Source organism: Platalea leucorodia (assembly GCF_965183815.1).
Source record: "Platalea leucorodia genome assembly, chromosome: 1".
NCBI classification, from domain to species: Eukaryota; Metazoa; Chordata; class Aves; order Pelecaniformes; family Threskiornithidae; genus Platalea; species Platalea leucorodia.
In genome coordinates, this window is record NC_138823.1 from 103,245,225 (window position 1) to 103,262,823 (window position 17,599).

Below are 17,599 nucleotides of genomic sequence, written 5' to 3' on the forward strand. Positions count from 1 at the left end.
TGACCTCAGAGCAGGACTGTTGCCATTACAGTGTAACCAATACATTACTGTAGTGCTGTGCATCACACACAGCTTCGGCACAGTTCTATATTTATTTTTCTGCTCTTCCATTTACTGTTTGCCAAAACTTTCTGAATTGGTGCTTTGAGTCTTTGTATTGCAGATTCAGGACCTAGAAAATTTTGATAGTGTACGTACAGACACTTCCCACACACCCAGTAGCAGCAGTACTGTCAGCACGCTGCAGATGAAGATTTTCAAAACTATTATTATTATCTCATATCATGTTTCATCTATCATAATATTATCATGCAAGTGGATTTGTCATACACACATACTGTTGCAAAAATAAAGACTTGAGTAACTTTCATGTGGGGATGCATTGCTTTCATGCGAATAGGGAAGCTCCTTCCTTTCCCAAAGAAATGTTAGAGCAAAAGCTGCAAAATTCATTAACAGAAGTCAGAACATCAATGTTACTTAAGTACTACTGTGCATACAAGAAGTCTGGTTGCCCAGCAATGTTGCCTTTTTAGAAAGAGGAATGAATTCATGGGTCAGAAGTTTTCTTGTTCATTCAGTTGTCAAATCTGACTTTACTCATGGGGTAATTAAAACTTAGGAAGATGTAAGGGAGGTAGAAACAGAATAGGCAAAAAAAGCCCAATGGAGAAATCTCTGCATTTTAAGGGAATGTGAGTGTTGGCAATGTTATGACCGGGGTAGGGCTGTGTTCCCACAGTCACAGCTGTAGAAACCCTTTTCTGCCCATTGCATGGTGTTTTCAAGGGGATGACTGGCAGTGTAAACAACTTTCTTTTCTCTTTCCCTGTTGTACAACTGCAAATCCGTGATTGAATGTTGTTGAATCCATGCAAATGGAGTAGTGCAAATGATAATTTTGCTGCACTGTTTGTTTACCTGCTTTGGGTATACTTATAGGCTGAAGAATATAGGTGTCCTACAATCTTTGATATATTATCCCCACAAAAAAACAGTGAGATAATAAAATGCTATCTCTATTTTTCACAAGAAGGATAAAAGAGGGAGGAAAAGCAGAAACATTGCATCCTGAGATGAGAAATGCTTGAGAGAGAAACAAAGCAAGCTTCTGAACTTAAGGTAGCTATAGCATACCAGGTAGCCATATTAGCTTGGCATTACAGTCAAGCAAATAATCCCTAAAGAAATAACGTGGCAGTACTGCCCTCAGGATTAAGATCTGTACACTCTGTACAGTGTTACTTTCTGTATATGCTCTAATGAAAATAAAGTGTGCCTAATGAAATAAAATGTGCATTTGGAACAGTGAGGAATCAAGGGAAATAAACCTGTGTAGGAGATTTGGGCTTAAAAATTAGTTCCTCCACTAAAATAAGCAACTCAGTGCTTGAAAAATAAAATTAAAGAAGGTAGATGCATCACCACTTTTTTGTGTCTTATTCCTTTATTGTTTTCATGTCTTCTTCCAAACAGCTGGTATCTCTTGTGTCAGAATCTGGCATAATTTTTTATGTTCTCCTGTCTCCCTTTGAGGAGAAAAAAAAAAATAAAAACATTGTTATTCTGTGGCAGATCATATATTTTCATGTATCTTCTGCCCTTTCCCTCCTTTCCCCCAGCCTGCACTGCCACACTGGGTCATAGCACTGGCTGGGGAGAGGGAGATACACTAGGAGAGGAAGAAACACAAGTATTTGAACAAGTAATATTTGAGCTTTTTCATCTCCCACCTTGATTTGAATTACTACGTTGTCTTCTAAACCCAGAGAACACTTTACTTGCATGAAGGTTATGATTCGTACTCCCTGCTCATTTAGAAGTATCATTACCCTTTGATAAAACAAACCCAGAGCACCACCCCAAAGCACTGTCAAGGTCACAGCACTGCTGGAGAAAAGACATAGCCTGCCAGATACTCTGCTTCACCCCTGGTCAACGGTGCAGTCGTTCAGGTGTTCATTTGGTGCCACTGTAGGTGGGAAAGAAAACAAACACGGGGAAACCCATGCCTCAGTGTGAAGAGCGCTGCATAAATGAAGTAGCTCTGAAGTTGCCATGCCTTCAGTGGCTGAATACCTGTTTTGTGGTCTTTCTATTTAGCTCTGTGTCATGTGAGCTAACAGACACAGGTTAACTATGCTGTAAAAGGAAAAGAGTGAAGTCCTCAAATACCTGTTTTTTTCTCACCCGGATAAAGAAATATCTTGCATATCCCTGTGTCTTACTAATAGACTGGAAACTTGCTAATAGGTTGCAAACTGTGCCTCATAATATGTACCTTCTTTGACTGTTGACTAACAGAAACAACCAGCCGTGCCTTACGTGTACTATAATATAACTCTTTGGGGAGTCAGTAATGATGAAGCAGTAATTCGGTGCCCTTCTCACTCTGGGTCCAATTTAATCAAGTGTCAAGCCTTTTTGACTTCCAGATGACTTCAGTTGGACAGGAGGGTTCTCATTGCAGAGCATCAGGACTATGTTACCATCCTCCTTCTCATTTCTATTACTTAAATGCAAAAGAGGTCAATAAGTCAGTGCTGCAGTGACTTAAGATTTATCTTCTAATACCTGTTGTCTTAGAAAGTTTTAAGAAAGTAAGTGACATTTATGGATAGTCTGTCACTTTATGTGCATCAAAGGGCTCAATAGTACAATTTTCAGCAGAACTCCATTTGAGATATATATCACTGCTTGTAACACACAAGTTCACTGGACCAGGTTCTTTGTACTGGACTTAATAACTGCATAATCTAGCACTGCATGCATTCATCCAGGGAAGAAACTGTAGGGTTCTCCTGTGAGACTTAGAGTTTGAATACCATAGGCTGGCACAGTTTTTCAAAATGAAACAATTACAGAAAGGGTAAAGAAGAGAAACGTTAAAATGAAAATATGTTTCTAACTTTATCCCTCTGAGAATTTAATGAGCTGAAGTACTTAGCAGATAAAGAGAAATCTACATTTTAAAGTCACTATAAATTTTTTTTCCTTTACCACCAGCAGAAAAGAACAGACGGATGACAGATAAAAAACAAGATGTTTGTATTAGGGTTGAATGAAGAAATGTTTTCCCTCAAATAACTTAATGCAAGACATTTACTGAAAATTTTCATAGGAGATTTTTTAATTAAATACATCTTTGATTCAGTTCTTAATCTTCAAAATAGCTATTCATAGCACCTTCAGGAAGAGAATTATGTAACCTACCCACAAATTAGTCTTTGATGAAACTCTCATCTTTTCTGAAATGGAAACAGACCACTGTAAAATATATCAACCAGTTCTAATAAAGGTAAATATAAGACAATATAAGAAAGGTAAATATAAGAAAATATAAGAAAGGTAAATGTGTTGAGACAGGGAAAATGAGGAAGCTTTGCTGTATCTAAACACAAGTCAGTTCATTAGTTATACTCATCCATGTATGTATAATAAGGTTTGGGCCTCTTCCCTTGTTGGTATCTCATGGCCACGGGTTTCCACCATGCTGAGCTGTCTTCTTCCTGTGGCAGCACGTCCTTGCAGTGCTTGGCAGAGAGGTACTGCTTGCTTGGTGAACTGGACCAGTCAGCCAGACCAAGAAGAGCAGCAGAAGCTCAGGCAGTACCGGCTGAGCAGCTGGAAAGAGTATGGCATGAGGAGAGAAGAGGAAGCGGATTAATGTATGTACTTACAAAACCGTAAAGGTAAGGATAGCTGAACAGCATTTGATAAATCAGAACCATTGTGCCTGAATCAGAACAGATGCTTCCCTTTAGAATAAGCATATTTAAGTGTTATATAAGTAAGTAGCCACTTCTTTTAAGTGAAAAAAATTGATTATTGCGGCTCAGTGAGAGGATGCCAGAACACAAATCAAACACAGCAGCAGATAGCTGGAGCCATGGTTAGCAAAAAGGAGAAAGAGAGAAGTAAAGACAACAGCAGAATAAAAGTGGTGTGCTCATAAGCATAGTTGTCTCTTCTAGAGTGGCCAGAAGCCTTCATAAGATGCTGCAAGTGGCACTGTTGGATACACCTGAAAACTCAGTAGGAAATTAAAAGGCAATTAAGTGTGTGTTAACTTGTGGAGCACGTCATGTGCGTCCTTATATGACTCAGTGTTCATGTTCTGTGCTGTTATGCTGGGCAGTTGTTTTGTTCTGTCACTTGTGCTGTCCAAACATTTAGCTCTAACCTAGCAGGGACTGAGGAGGAAATAACATCCTGATTTTCACACCAGCAACAGCTGCTTTGGTTAGGCAGTACACTAAATATAGTAATTTGCCATGTAGCCAACAACAGTGATAGCACATCAAAAAGAGATTCTGTGACATAGCAGGGATCCCTAATGTGCTACGAATGATGGATGGGCTGTTCATGCACCTCACAGAATGATGCTGCTTTTCAAAATGGAAAGCGGCGTGTGTGACCATCAATATCTTACATTGAATTATTGGCTTCTGTCATGATGCCTGTATTTTAGCCAACTCATGTGGTGGAAAATTATTTTATTCTAGTGACATTTCTGATAAAAGAGCCATCAGTAAATATTTTCCCCAAGAAATGTGTTCTAGAGGTTTACAGGTAATAGCAACAGTCCTTTGAAGAGCCATCTGTGACTCTTAATAAGTAAGATAAAACCATTATTGAATGAAGATTGAAACATGAATATGCTTGTGTTTAGTGGGTCTCTTTTTTTCCATGAGCATTCTCTATGCCAAACATAAAGATGGATGGCTGTTGTACCTGTGTAGTATGCTGCCTGACTAAATGTTAGTGTTGCCTTCTGTACCTTTATTATTGGTTGGAATAAAGTGCCTCCAGTTGCCAAAGGTGATATAATAAAACACTGCCACTCCTGCCTTTCACGCCAAGTTGCCAAGAGGATTTCGGCATCATTGCTGATATACCTCAGCCTGTGTGGATTGCAATGAAACACCATCTGACAGGACAGCAGCCACAGCAGTAGGTGGGGTTTCCTCTCCTTAAGCCAATGAGGAAATTAAAAATGCATTGTGGTCAGGACTTGCTGTGCTCTGCTTCTCATCTTATACTATAAAGTGCTATATAATACCTGAAATACTTTCCAAAATTAATTATACTGAATTCAGTTATTCAATCATATACAACATAGCATGAAGGTTTCAGCCCAGTCCAACAAACCACATGAGTGTTCACCATGATGCCCTCTGGGTATTGTCTGTAACTGTCTATGCACATCTTATGAAAGGAAGATGATTTGGTTGAAATCAAAGCATATAGGACAGCAGTATGGGATAAAATTTACTCAGAGGCAGTTGCAACCTCTTCTTCCTTCCGTTATACTTCAGGATTGGGTTAGACTAGCACATTTGTTTCAGATTAATTGCATCACGATCTTTTCATCTGCTGTTCTGCAGTGGCTCTGTACCTTCTCCATAGGGAACAGTTCCTACTGCTTCTTTTCCCTCTTGTGTCCCCCACTGGTAGGTGCTCTTCAGCAAGCCCCGGGAACTTTCCAAAGCAATCCTTAGCACTGGGCCTTTCTGCAAAGTGACCACGATTGAAAAAGAAATTTTGGTGTGGCATTTTGTCTTCTACTGTCTCTTCTTCACTTCCAGTACTCTTGACTTAACCCCAGGTCACAGGGTTTCCCATCTTCCCGAAACTTGTGACTTTCCCAAATGATCGGCATCCCTACCACATACCTGCATTGCAAGTAAACAAGCTATATGTCATATATAGCAGGAAACTGAAGAAAGCAGACTTGCCTGCTACCCAGAAGACAATAGCATCTATGGAATGCCATGGAATATACAGTAATATGAAATAATATGGAATATAGTTGGCATTCTGTCTCAGATTTAATCTAACAAACCCTATTTTGAATTAATTGGTACTTAAATGCTAGGACTTTTAAATCATAGCATTAGCTGTTAAAATATTTGGACTTTAAATGAACTTTTGTATTTTAGAACACCAAGTATCTCGCACTGCAAAGTGTCCATCTGCAACAGTACTGGCACTTGTCACTGTCACTGAGCTTGTTTCTACTTGGGTTTTGGTATTAATTTTGAAGGTTAAAAGGTAAATGACATTTTGTCACTTGTGAAATAAGACCATTTTCATAAAATTGAAATGGGATTCAAAGTGCTTGCGTTTTTCAGGATTTTTAATTTCACTGTAAATATTTTGGCAAGCCCTATTCAAGAGCTACAACTACTACAATCAATAGCAAGAGACAAGGTATCTATCAGCACAGCAGGGATGGACCAATTTAACAGAGCGCATTTCCTCCCTTTTTGAAAAATTTTCCATTTTCACAAGTACTAGACAAACAGTAAGTTAAATACTTCCTAAAGTACTTCTTAAAGTGTACTACCAGTAATTCTGTATCATATGTTTCTGGGGTTTTATGTTTCCATGAACAGTTATTTACATGAGAAATAAAACCTCAAGTTTTGCCTGCAATTTTTTCACTGTAAGCCTCCTTTCCAGAGGAGAGATTCTAGAGGATGACGGATAGTGACAGTAAAGTGCAGACCTGCCTGGCCATGTATTCTCTAATGGTAGCAAAAGCTTACACTTATCAGCCTTCTTTGAACCAGAGATAGATGATGATTCTAGAGATTTCTAAAACTAGTGACTCTGGAGATTTCTGTCCTCTCATCCTAAAACAGATTTTATCCTTTCCTCCTTCAGCTTTGCCATTACCAGTCCATGTTTTCCAGCTGTGGATCTTTGAAAATAACACCACTTCAGAAATTATATTCCCCATTTAACACAGGTCCTTTTTGAACCTGTTTCTCAGATGTTGCTACTTTTTTAAGAAAAACTCAGCAGAATGCAAAAACCCTATGCTTCCTCATCAGAAAATCCTCTTAAGAGAGAAGGAAATTGATCTTCAGCCTTGCAAACTGAATATGCCTGTTCCCACTGAGAGGCAGAATAGGGCAGCCTAGTGAATTGGACAGGGGCTGCTGGCTAAAACCATGCCACTGGATCCAAATATTGGAAAAGAAACTCAGGTTCATCCTGAGGCACCTAAACAAGATGATATCTCCTCTCTGGTGCTGTCCTCACTTGCCCTTGGGGTATGCTGTATGCCCTAAAGCTCTCTGTGATTAGGGAACTGATATGGGCAAATAACAGAGGCAATACTAGGTGTTTCAAGAGGGCAACTGTAGACCAACTAGTAAAGGCATGAAACAGCCAGTGCCTGTCTGCCACCAAGTGAAAACTGAATCATGTTGAGAATCATCAGAAATCTATATTGAATTTTACCCTATCAAATGACTCATAAAAAAAATGAAAATTTGTGGATTTTAGACTAGTTTAGAAAAAGAAAGCCTTAATCCATTATGTAAGTAACACGCTGTTCTTTGTTACTTCTGATTATTAGGTATAGGTGCATGTTGAGGGCACCACTGGGCATGCACAGTCCTCGCTTCTCTAAATTAGCTTCCGAAGAAGGGCTCAGCTCAGTGTGAACTAGAGGTATGAAAATCCATTATATATTTTAGATATACCCGTGTTTGTTTCCCCTAAAGTACGGCTAGTATTGCAGTTTTTTATTGAATAATCCGACAGGAGCTAGGAAAGAGGGACTGTGTTAAAAACATAGCTGATGTAACTCAGCATAAAATGCCAACACCCTAAGAATTAAGTGCCTGTCATGCTAGACCATAGTTGCTTATGCTGTCCATAACTACCTTAGTATTACTTTGAGCTTCTCCTCCCATCATTTTGGTTTACATCAACCTATTAGGTACTTGATATACAGTTAGATGGTGAACTTCTTGAGGCAATGGTGTTTTTCCCGTGAAAATATAGTGTTTGGTACAGTGGATAGCAAATACATGACCAGGGTCTCCAGGCCTAACGCATATCTCCCATGCTTTGTCATAGTCAAAAATCATTTTTGAGTGGTGTTTACATCTACTTGTGTCTTTTCTTTATCTACAGAATGTCTGCCCACACCCAAACACTCACAAGGCCTTTCAAAATTCTGAGACTGAAGTAAAAATATTAAAATTTGGAAAATGAATACATTTCCTTGTTTCCTTCTGCAGAGCTCATATTTTCCAAGTGCATTTCCATAATAAATCTGCAAAGCTGCTACAGATGAGACAAAATAGAACTTCTGCTGTGTTTTTGCATTACTTCTATAACTGAGGCTACTGAAGGAATGTCAAGTATTGCAAAATTTATGATTTTTACCATAAAGATTGGCAATAGATCAGCTCTCTTCTTTCTTCTGAAATTCAAAACACCATTATTATTTCCATGTATTTATGTTGCCCTTTCCATATCTTATAGTTAACTGAATGAGTCATGATTGTCTTCTTTCAATTATGCTGAAATAAAAATTGCATTGATAGCACTGGTGGGTGCACTTGACAATGCTGCCCCCCACAGCTCCTCTGCCTTTTTCTGCAGACTGAGGAAACAACTGAGCTGCAGAAGTCCCAAATGTGCTCTTCCTTTAGCTAAATTAAGGCTCTTGTCTCCCTCCGAAATTCAAGGCTGCATAAGAGAAGCAAATAAATCAAGAGTGGTGCTATGGCATTTATAAACCAGCACTATAAACCGTTGCTTGCCACGCTGCTTAAAAAAGTTAACTACTTATATTCCTACCACTCTCCAGTCCAGGTTGCCCTCCTCTGAATCCTTAGTAAACGTCAGACTAAAACATTACAACCTGTGGTAAATAGAGTTCAGCATGGTACAAGGCACATATAGTATTACTGCTGAGGATCTTGGACCACACCTCAGCACTGCAGTGCTGAGTAACCAGCAGTGTCACTTGCCGCATGTATGCACTCCAGATATTGCACTACCTGCATTCCCACCATCAACAGGTGATGTGTCCTACAAAATAGGAGATGTCTGCTCCACCTCTGAACAGGAATTTCCATGTTGTCTGTTGTATTTGTGTTGATTTTCATTTTCTCAGCAAAGGACAGATATGAGATACAAAAGCAGTTTAAGAACAATTTTTAGAGTAATTAAGTGCCTTATTAGGAAAAGTCATTTGCTTCTCTGTCTCAGGTACACTCATGATTTTACTCCAGGTTATTTAGTATTATTTGACAGAGCAAGTATTTTGCTGGTGCCTGAAAATTCAGTGATACATGCTGTATTACAAGGGTGGCCTGTCTCCCAGAGAAAGTGTGTCTTAGGTAATGAAGAGTAAATTTATTCTGAAGTATGATTTCGTTCCAGGAGGAAGACACTCCATGCCAACCTTTTCAGTCACTGGTGATCCTATAATCTAATGACTGGTATTTTGCTGCTATCCCAGCTCTTATAATCATGTATTTTGGTGAACATGGGAAGAGCAGTGCTGACTTCACAATGACTTCTGCTGCAAGGGAGTACATTCATAGAGAGACAGTGGACTGATGCAGTGAAGACTACCTTTGCATTCTGTTTGACCTCTGCAAAATCTCCAGCTACATGGCAAAAGTATAGAACAAATTGCTTGCACCTGTATGTTTCAGAAGAAAGAAGTTTACTAGTGATCCTTTATTTTCCTTAAGGAAATTGTTAGTCTACATACATGCACTGAGTAAGATTTCATTCATTTTGTGCAGGTCTTTAAAAAAAAAATCTCTGCTAATATCCACCACATGACTTCAGAAAACTTACAAAGGAGCTAATAATTATCTTGATTCCATAAAAGAAATAATTTGCCCGAACAACAATCTGAAAGCTAACTTTATATAGGGAGAAGGATACCAAGTATGTGCTAGCCTGCAATAGCACTCTCTCTTTGTCTCTCCCCCCTTTCCCTCTCCATCTTCTCTCCCCCCTCCCCTTTTTTAAAGCTTGTTAATTCAGATCAATCCTTCAGTGGTAATATTGCCTTTGGGTTACATGCCAGCCTATGGAATTATATGTTTGAACACAGGGCCAAACTAGCAGTTATTCCCCTGCCACTAAAGGTGAAAAGGTTTCCAGTAAATCAGGTTACTTTTCCACAGGGTAAGCGATGTTAAATACAGTCTCTCTGGGTACTTCATCAATATGATTAACCTATTGGCATTATAGTTATCAAATTACAGTATAAGAAGTCATAAAGTTAAAAATAAATCTGTTTTCCATTGAGAAAATCTATTTAGGTGGAGACTGCTATATTAAAAGCTTACAGAGTATATATAATAGCATCATAGTTCACGGGGAATCATTACCACAATGGAGATTTTCAAAATTAAACTTGCAGAAATGTCTAACAGATAAGTAAAAAGCTCTCAAGGGAGTCAAGGTACGTACCATATAGGGCCATCACCTTATTAGAGTTTTACTACTAACCCTATTAGAAGTCTCCAAGCTGAGAAAGATTACAGCATGTGGATTGTAGAGATATTTTGTAGACACTTTGCAACTCACCACAAAATGTTCACCTTGGGATTTTGGTCCCTGTAGCTGAGCTAAATGGCTGCCCTAATTCCACCACCATGGCTGCAGCAGTCTCTTAATGTTCCATAAATCCAGTCAAGTACTTTGACCTCTTTATTCATTGTCACTATAGCTCCTGAAATTGTCCATTCTAGCAAAGGGCCCGCAGGAGTTTGGTTCTTTTGACAAACGTGGGAGGAAAGCAAGTTGATTTCCTGCAAAATGTGGCTGTGCTGTTACTGCAGAGAAAATAGAGGCAGTGAGGAGAAACTGGAACACTAATGCACATCGAATGGGATGGTCATTACTTCCTACTACATGCAAATTACTCATAGGGTTTAATCAAATACATTACAATTCATTAAGTGGCTGATGCTTCTGTATCACATTCAGTGGTGCTTATGGATTCCATGTTTCATTAATGGGAAGTGTTAGAAAAAAAAAGTGATGCAAAAAAGTTACTCTGGATGAAGAAAACTGATGCTTGTATAAATGTTTGTAAGCAAAAGATACATATTTATTTCAGTTCCCTTCAGATTCTACTCAGTAGGTTCTTTAACTCTGCTTTAAAGATAGCTCATGCTTTTTCAAGGAAACATGGCTTTTGGCTGTGGTATATACAATCTTCCAATAAAATGCTTCTCAGACAATGGAGAAGCCTCAAATAACCTTGGCAATCAGAGTACTCTTATTAAATTAATCATACTGTCTTAAAAAATAGGGGAAGATGAGGGTTCCTAGCAGGCCCTGATTTCATACAATGAGTTATTACACAGAATCACAGAACGGCTGCTGTTGGAAGGGACCTCTGGAGATCATCTAGTCCACCCCCCTGCTAAAGCAGGGTCACTTAGAGCAGGTTGCACAGGACCACATCCAGGTGGGTTTTGAATATATCCAGAGAAGGAGACGCAAGACTTATTGCTTACGCGGGTGTGAAAACTTGTATATCCAGTCCTCCAATTTTTATTGCTATTAAATAGGCCAAATTTGGCAATAAACCTAAATGTACTGAAAGATTAGACAGTTCCAGTCCCTTCATGCGGTTGCACTGCATAATGACAATTCATATGTAGAAGATGTAAAATTAATATGTTCTCTGTTACATTTAGTAGATTCAAATTATTCATTTGAAATCTAGTAGAGTTTCCTGCCTGTATATGAAAGAAGAACGTTATTGATTTCTTACCTTAAATTATGAGAAGTTTCTGTTAGTAGCGTGAAACTAATATATAGGACTTTTCACAGCTCCATTTGAATTGCTATACGTGTCATTGACTTACTGTTGCTAGATTTTTTTTACAGTATTACATGCAAAAAGTAAAATGTTATATTCTTGATTTCAATGTGCATAATGTTTAAGGTATGGTGTCCCCCTTTTTTCCCAGCATTTTGGGGAACATTTAGCCATTGATGAGACAGAAGTCCAAAAGTGGATGTGAGAATGGTTAATGGAAAATCAAAGTTAATAAATGTGTTTCTAGAAACATTATTAAAAGTTGTTATTATTGTATAGCAAGACTTCGCCAAGAATACTGTGTTCAGTTATGGTCATCCCTGTCTGAAACAAACGAGCTCAGCGAACAACAGAGATGCACAGGGAAGGATCATCATGTCACTGGGAGAATGGAGATTCACACTTCTGGAAAGAAACTAAAAGAGCCAACTATGTTTAGCCAGGCAAAACAAAGCTGAGCAGGGAAGACTGTCTCTGTAAATGGATCAGAAAGGTAAACACTAGCGGGGGAACAGTTCTTTAAGCTTAAGGACAATGTTGACACAGAACCAGTGGGCATATCCTGCCTATGAATACATTTACAACAGAAATCAGCAGGTGGCATAGCCATCAGAGCAGTGAGACTGTGAAACAGATTTCTGTCAGAGTAATGGGTACAAAGAGTCAAACTTTTTTTTGGTATCAACCTTCATGGTTGCATGGCAACATGGAGACTGGATGATGGCATCGCCTGAAAGGCAGGTGCTGTGGGTAGTCACCTGCAGTATCATACAGTTCTGGAACAGAGGTACCTCCTCAGCTCTGCACGATCCTGAACAGTAACTTGTAAAGAGAAAATACTAGACAAAATCCATCTGCCTCCTAACACTGAGCGTACTGCTGAGACCCTTTTGTTGTCGCAGGACTGGTGTGAGGAAGGCTGATTTGCCTGGTGTTTATACTGAACCTAGGGTTTGACCCTTGTTTTGTGGCTTGTTTCCCACCAATTGCATTGATGCTGTTAGTCCTTCCTGAGGTATTGCATTCTGGAAGTGAACCCTAATCTGAATTGTGCAGTGCTATTGCATTCTGCTACTAGTAAAACGGGATAATTTGGCATTTGGGTGGACTCAGTAAGAGTTGTGAGAAAAATGTTGTTGTTAACTATTACATATCAAATTTTATCACATGTGAATAGCTTTTTGTTGTGTTATATACACCAGAGAGAAGAAATAATTATGGGCAGGAGAAATTTGAAAAGGCTGAGTTATGAATATATAACACACAAGATTAATAAATATTACCTGAAATTGATTATCCTACCCCCTACTTGGGGTAACAAGAGAATAATTCTCAATGTCTTTATAAGCTACTGGCAAAATACTGTATTTTATATTTTATGGCACAAATTATATATATTAGTACAGAGGGTTCCAACAAATATTACTGCTACCCAGTCTGTAGTTTTTATCCATGATTATGCTTTTAGGTGCTATAGTATTTTATGGAATAACAAAATACAGATGGAAAAAGTCAATAACACCATGGAGTTTTAACTCTGCAGAAAGGTTGGTCCTGCCTCTATTTACATAGTCAGGTTGAGGAGCCTAGCCTTCACATAGCAAGCAGAGCCAGAGCCACAGGATGCATCTGAGCTCTTCAGAAAGAATTCTCAGCACATCAGCGTGCTTTGTCACTCATCCGCAGAACTGCCAGGGAGTGGTCCATCTGGGTCTGCACGATGCTCTGCTTTCATAAAACGTGTGTTCTCGGATATGGCAAAACAGGTGGATGTGCTCCAGCTATTCAGCAGCTGTCCAGTGCTCTCCTGGTGGCCTGGGCTGGGAAATGGCCAAAATGACCTGGTCCTTTCTCAGCAGTGAGATCCAACTGAAAAATCAGGATCAAGAATAATAACAATAATGCCTTTTCCTTTTTAATAGGGTTTTTTTATATAGAAGTAAAATTCCTGAATAATTTTGTAATTAATCATATAATCTCATTTGTGTTATATAAATTTTGGGGAGTAAAATTATTTTTAATAACCTTCAACACAAACAAATTGCTAGTCTGTGCATGCATCTGACAGTATAAAAAATGTAGTTTGTAAAGCTGTGGAACTCCTTGTTGCAGGATGCTGTGTAAGCTGCGTGGATATGTTCAACAACAGAGCAAAGAGTCAGGCATGGAAGAGAAATCCACCAAAGATTTCCAAACTAGGAGAAGTTTCTGGTATTTAGCACGCCTCAAACCTTCATTTGGGAGGGCAAACTAGGAAATGTGTAAGAGAGGAATGGATGAGTACCACACATATTAGCCGTACTTTTGCATTCTTCCCCAGCAAGGTGAATGCAAAGGTTAGTGAAGTGAGTTCAGACCTAAGCATGACAAAGTTTTTGACTTGGACCCCACCCTTTAAAGGATTAAAAATTTTATATCTAAATAAAAGATTATGTAGTAAAAACAACAGATGAGAATTACACATGTTGCTTTCTCTGACACCGAGATACACGTTGTGTGAAAGTGGGGAAAAGGGGCTCATTTAAAAAAAAAGGAGGGGGAGGAGAAGGAATGTGTGGGGAAAAGGATGGGAAGGGTTACAATTTCTTTCCGGCACACTATGGAAGTCTTGGTAGATAAGCTACAAATGTCCTACAAACAAGTTGTACTGGTAACAATACATATAGCAGCATTAGTTTATATGCACTAAGGACTCGTTCAGCTCTGCCTTGCACCCTTAGGCTTTATGGGGGTTGGCTGGATTTTGGGGGTAGTTGACTGACAACTATATCAGCAGATTTTTTTTTTTTTAGTTCTCTCTTAACTAGACAAAGAGTGGGTAGGTTGGTGTGCCTCCACTTCTTAATTGTGCAAGGCTAGAAAACCTTGAAGCTCAACGTCATTGGAATGACACACCCAGATATACAGGAACTTTACTGGTGTATCTGCATTCTCCAAGACTCTTGAATTAGCTTGAACTAACATAGCAGATTTTTTTTTCCTCAAACCATTTTAATGACATGTTTGCAGTGGCATGAGGGTCTATGGAGGACTCTTGAAATGGGGATAAAATGACAAGTAGCTTAAAGAAACTTAAATTAGGTTTGATTTGGGCTCTGAGTGACAGCTGAGGTCAACAGTTTCCTAATTTTTTTGCCAATGGCTGTTAATCATGTGAGAAAAACAAAACAAAACAAAACAAAAAAAAACAGAAACAATATATTCAAATTGCTAAATTTCACATTATAACTATCCCTCCCTTTAGAAATAGCCAGGTGAGGTCAAATGGTGGTTGAGTAATGTCTTCTTGCTCACCTATGTGGCCTACTAGATCCATTTTTTCCTTATCTTACCTTAGGTCAGAGCAGAGAGCAGAGAGCAGAGCCCAAAGAAAAAGATTTCCATCCAAAATCCATGCCGCCTCCAGAAAGTCATTTGTGGAAAGTAGACGGCAAACCAATCAAAATGTCTCATCAGCAAAATTAGTATTTATGAAATTAGTGATGGAGCAGAACTGGCAGAGTGATTGCATTATAAACACTCAAAATGTAGGGGGAGGGAACATAGATTTTGCTCATTTTCCCTCCCACTGCTAAAGCACTGTATTTAATTGACTTACAATTTTTCCCCTAATATATTTCTTTATGAAACCTGCCTTGAGCAACGGATACATGATTGTTCACCGAGGGTTGTGCCTCATTTGTTCCTGTAGATTGTGCCTAATTAACGCTAACTTGTCTGTACATAAAAAGTACAATAGGCTGTCCTTTCCAATTTAATTCCGACAGTTTAATCGAATCTGTATTCTTTCAAAAATAATTAGATCATTTACACTTCATTAACATGTAATGTAATGTTGAGGCATTCATCATAATGATTTCTTATTTTTCTTGTGCAATATTATCTCCTCTAATGAAACTGTTAACACCATGCATGTCTTAATTAGCTTTATCATATCACTGACAATTTCAGGGAGAGCTACATTTTTACAAATGAAATTAAATTAGTTCAATAGGTATATTTGAAGAAGAATATGCTCTATTAATGCAAAAATATTAGAAACAGGCTTACCTTTATAGACCATCTAACAGTTTCTATAGTAATTTTTTTTCCATCTCTATCTCTCAGCAATGGGATGTCTAATGTGCATGGATTACTTTTTCTTTCCTCATCCTAAACAAAGTGATGATAGGCTTCTCTCATATCTATTAAGCCATCATAGCAAACACTGATAATAAGAAAACAGAGACCATAGCACACCCTCCCACCTCATAACCAAATCGCTTTGATTTTGGAAGGAGTTCCTGTGCAGATCTTGGCGTCCCATCTCCAAATGCCTCCAAAAGCGTTGTTTGTGGATTAAAACTGTGAAGGAATTCTCTGATCCGCTTCATGGAGGACATATTCACTCTATCCGTGTTTGTAAACCTTGGCTGAATATGAGTGGTGCTAAGGTCTAATCCTGCATATTGCTAAGAAGCCACTACTCCCGTGGGCCTGGAAACCTCCATGTTAGCATATGTCTTTCAACAAGTATTTACAAGCCATTCACATTCTGACAACATTCTTGCAACCGAGGATGTGTTTGTAAATGTTAATAGAAAACAAATTGCCATGAAGCATCATCTCCTGCAAGGTACTGAGTACCCACAGCTTCAAAGGAAAGCCAGTGACAGTGTTGTGCTCAGTATTTCGCAGGAAGCATTGTACACCTGCCTGGATTGAGCTTTAAACTAGCTGAAGGTCCTAAAACATTTTAGAGACAGATAAGCTTCTTTCCCTCAACTCTTGCAGTCTTGCCCACACGAGGAGTGTGCCATATTCCTGCCTACTGCAGCTGAATGAATGTGGTGAAGCAACATAAAAATTGCAGGCAATTGTTAGAATAAAATAAACAGATTTGTTGCTATCAATATTAATGACCTCTTCAATTTTGTTTTGTATAAACACTTGTACAAACAATTATTTCTTCAGATAATTTCTCCTGAGTGTGAAAATTCTGGAAAGTACATGAGTAAAGATTGTGCAGACTTGGGAGAAAGCTTTCTGAAATCCATGTGACCAATCTCATATTACATCCAAAAGTAGAAAGTGGCAAGTAGCAACCAAGACAGAGTTGATACATACGGTTCACAAAAAACCCATAGGTGGGAACATCAGAGAACACTTTTTGTTAAACAATTTTAAAGAAGAAACAATTCTGTAAATATGAGAGTCCATCTGAGAACAATTTATAAGCAAGCTAGAAGGCTAAATTAATCAAACTATTTGCTATAAATAGATTCACTAGCACTAACTACTTCTACTCACTTTGCAAAACTGAAGCAGAGATAATTGTATTCATTTCTCTTTATTTATGTCCTGTCAAAGGTTGTTGTACAAAGTCTGTTGGACCATTACTGATAAAATTGATAATGATAGTATCTTTGAGTCCCCGAGGTCTCATCAGCCTTTTAAAAGAAAATGCTACAGATCACTTTTAATAAATTTTAATACACCTTACTAAAATCCATGGACATAATATAGATCAAAAGTCAAATTCTGACCCTTTCATGCTAACCTGCAATAGCTTTTAATTTCCCTAGTCCTATTTTACGTTTTAAGGAATTATAGTATGTACTGAACCCTTATATAGTATCATTGATTTTTTGATCCTTTTTCACTAACATTTTGACTGTTGATTTTCAGTTTTCTTGATGCTTCTTTTTTAAAAATAGAAGTGTAACTTATCCAAGGCTTATTAATACAACAGCAGAATGTCAGGGAAACTGTTTTTAGTCTACTTTTTCAATGTTAAACATGTAAATAAAATTTAAAAAAAAAAAAAACCAGTCATTACAAAATGGTAAATACTAGGTTTAGGGTTTTGTTCATGAGTTAGATATTTTTTCCTTTCTCTGAGAAGCTTGCAAATGTAGAGTTTTAAGAGGACTGAGGAAAAAGCTAAGTCAAGTGAGCTATTTGCTGGTGTCCTCAGTAGAACCATAACGTTACCAGAAGTGCTCCAGTGTTTCC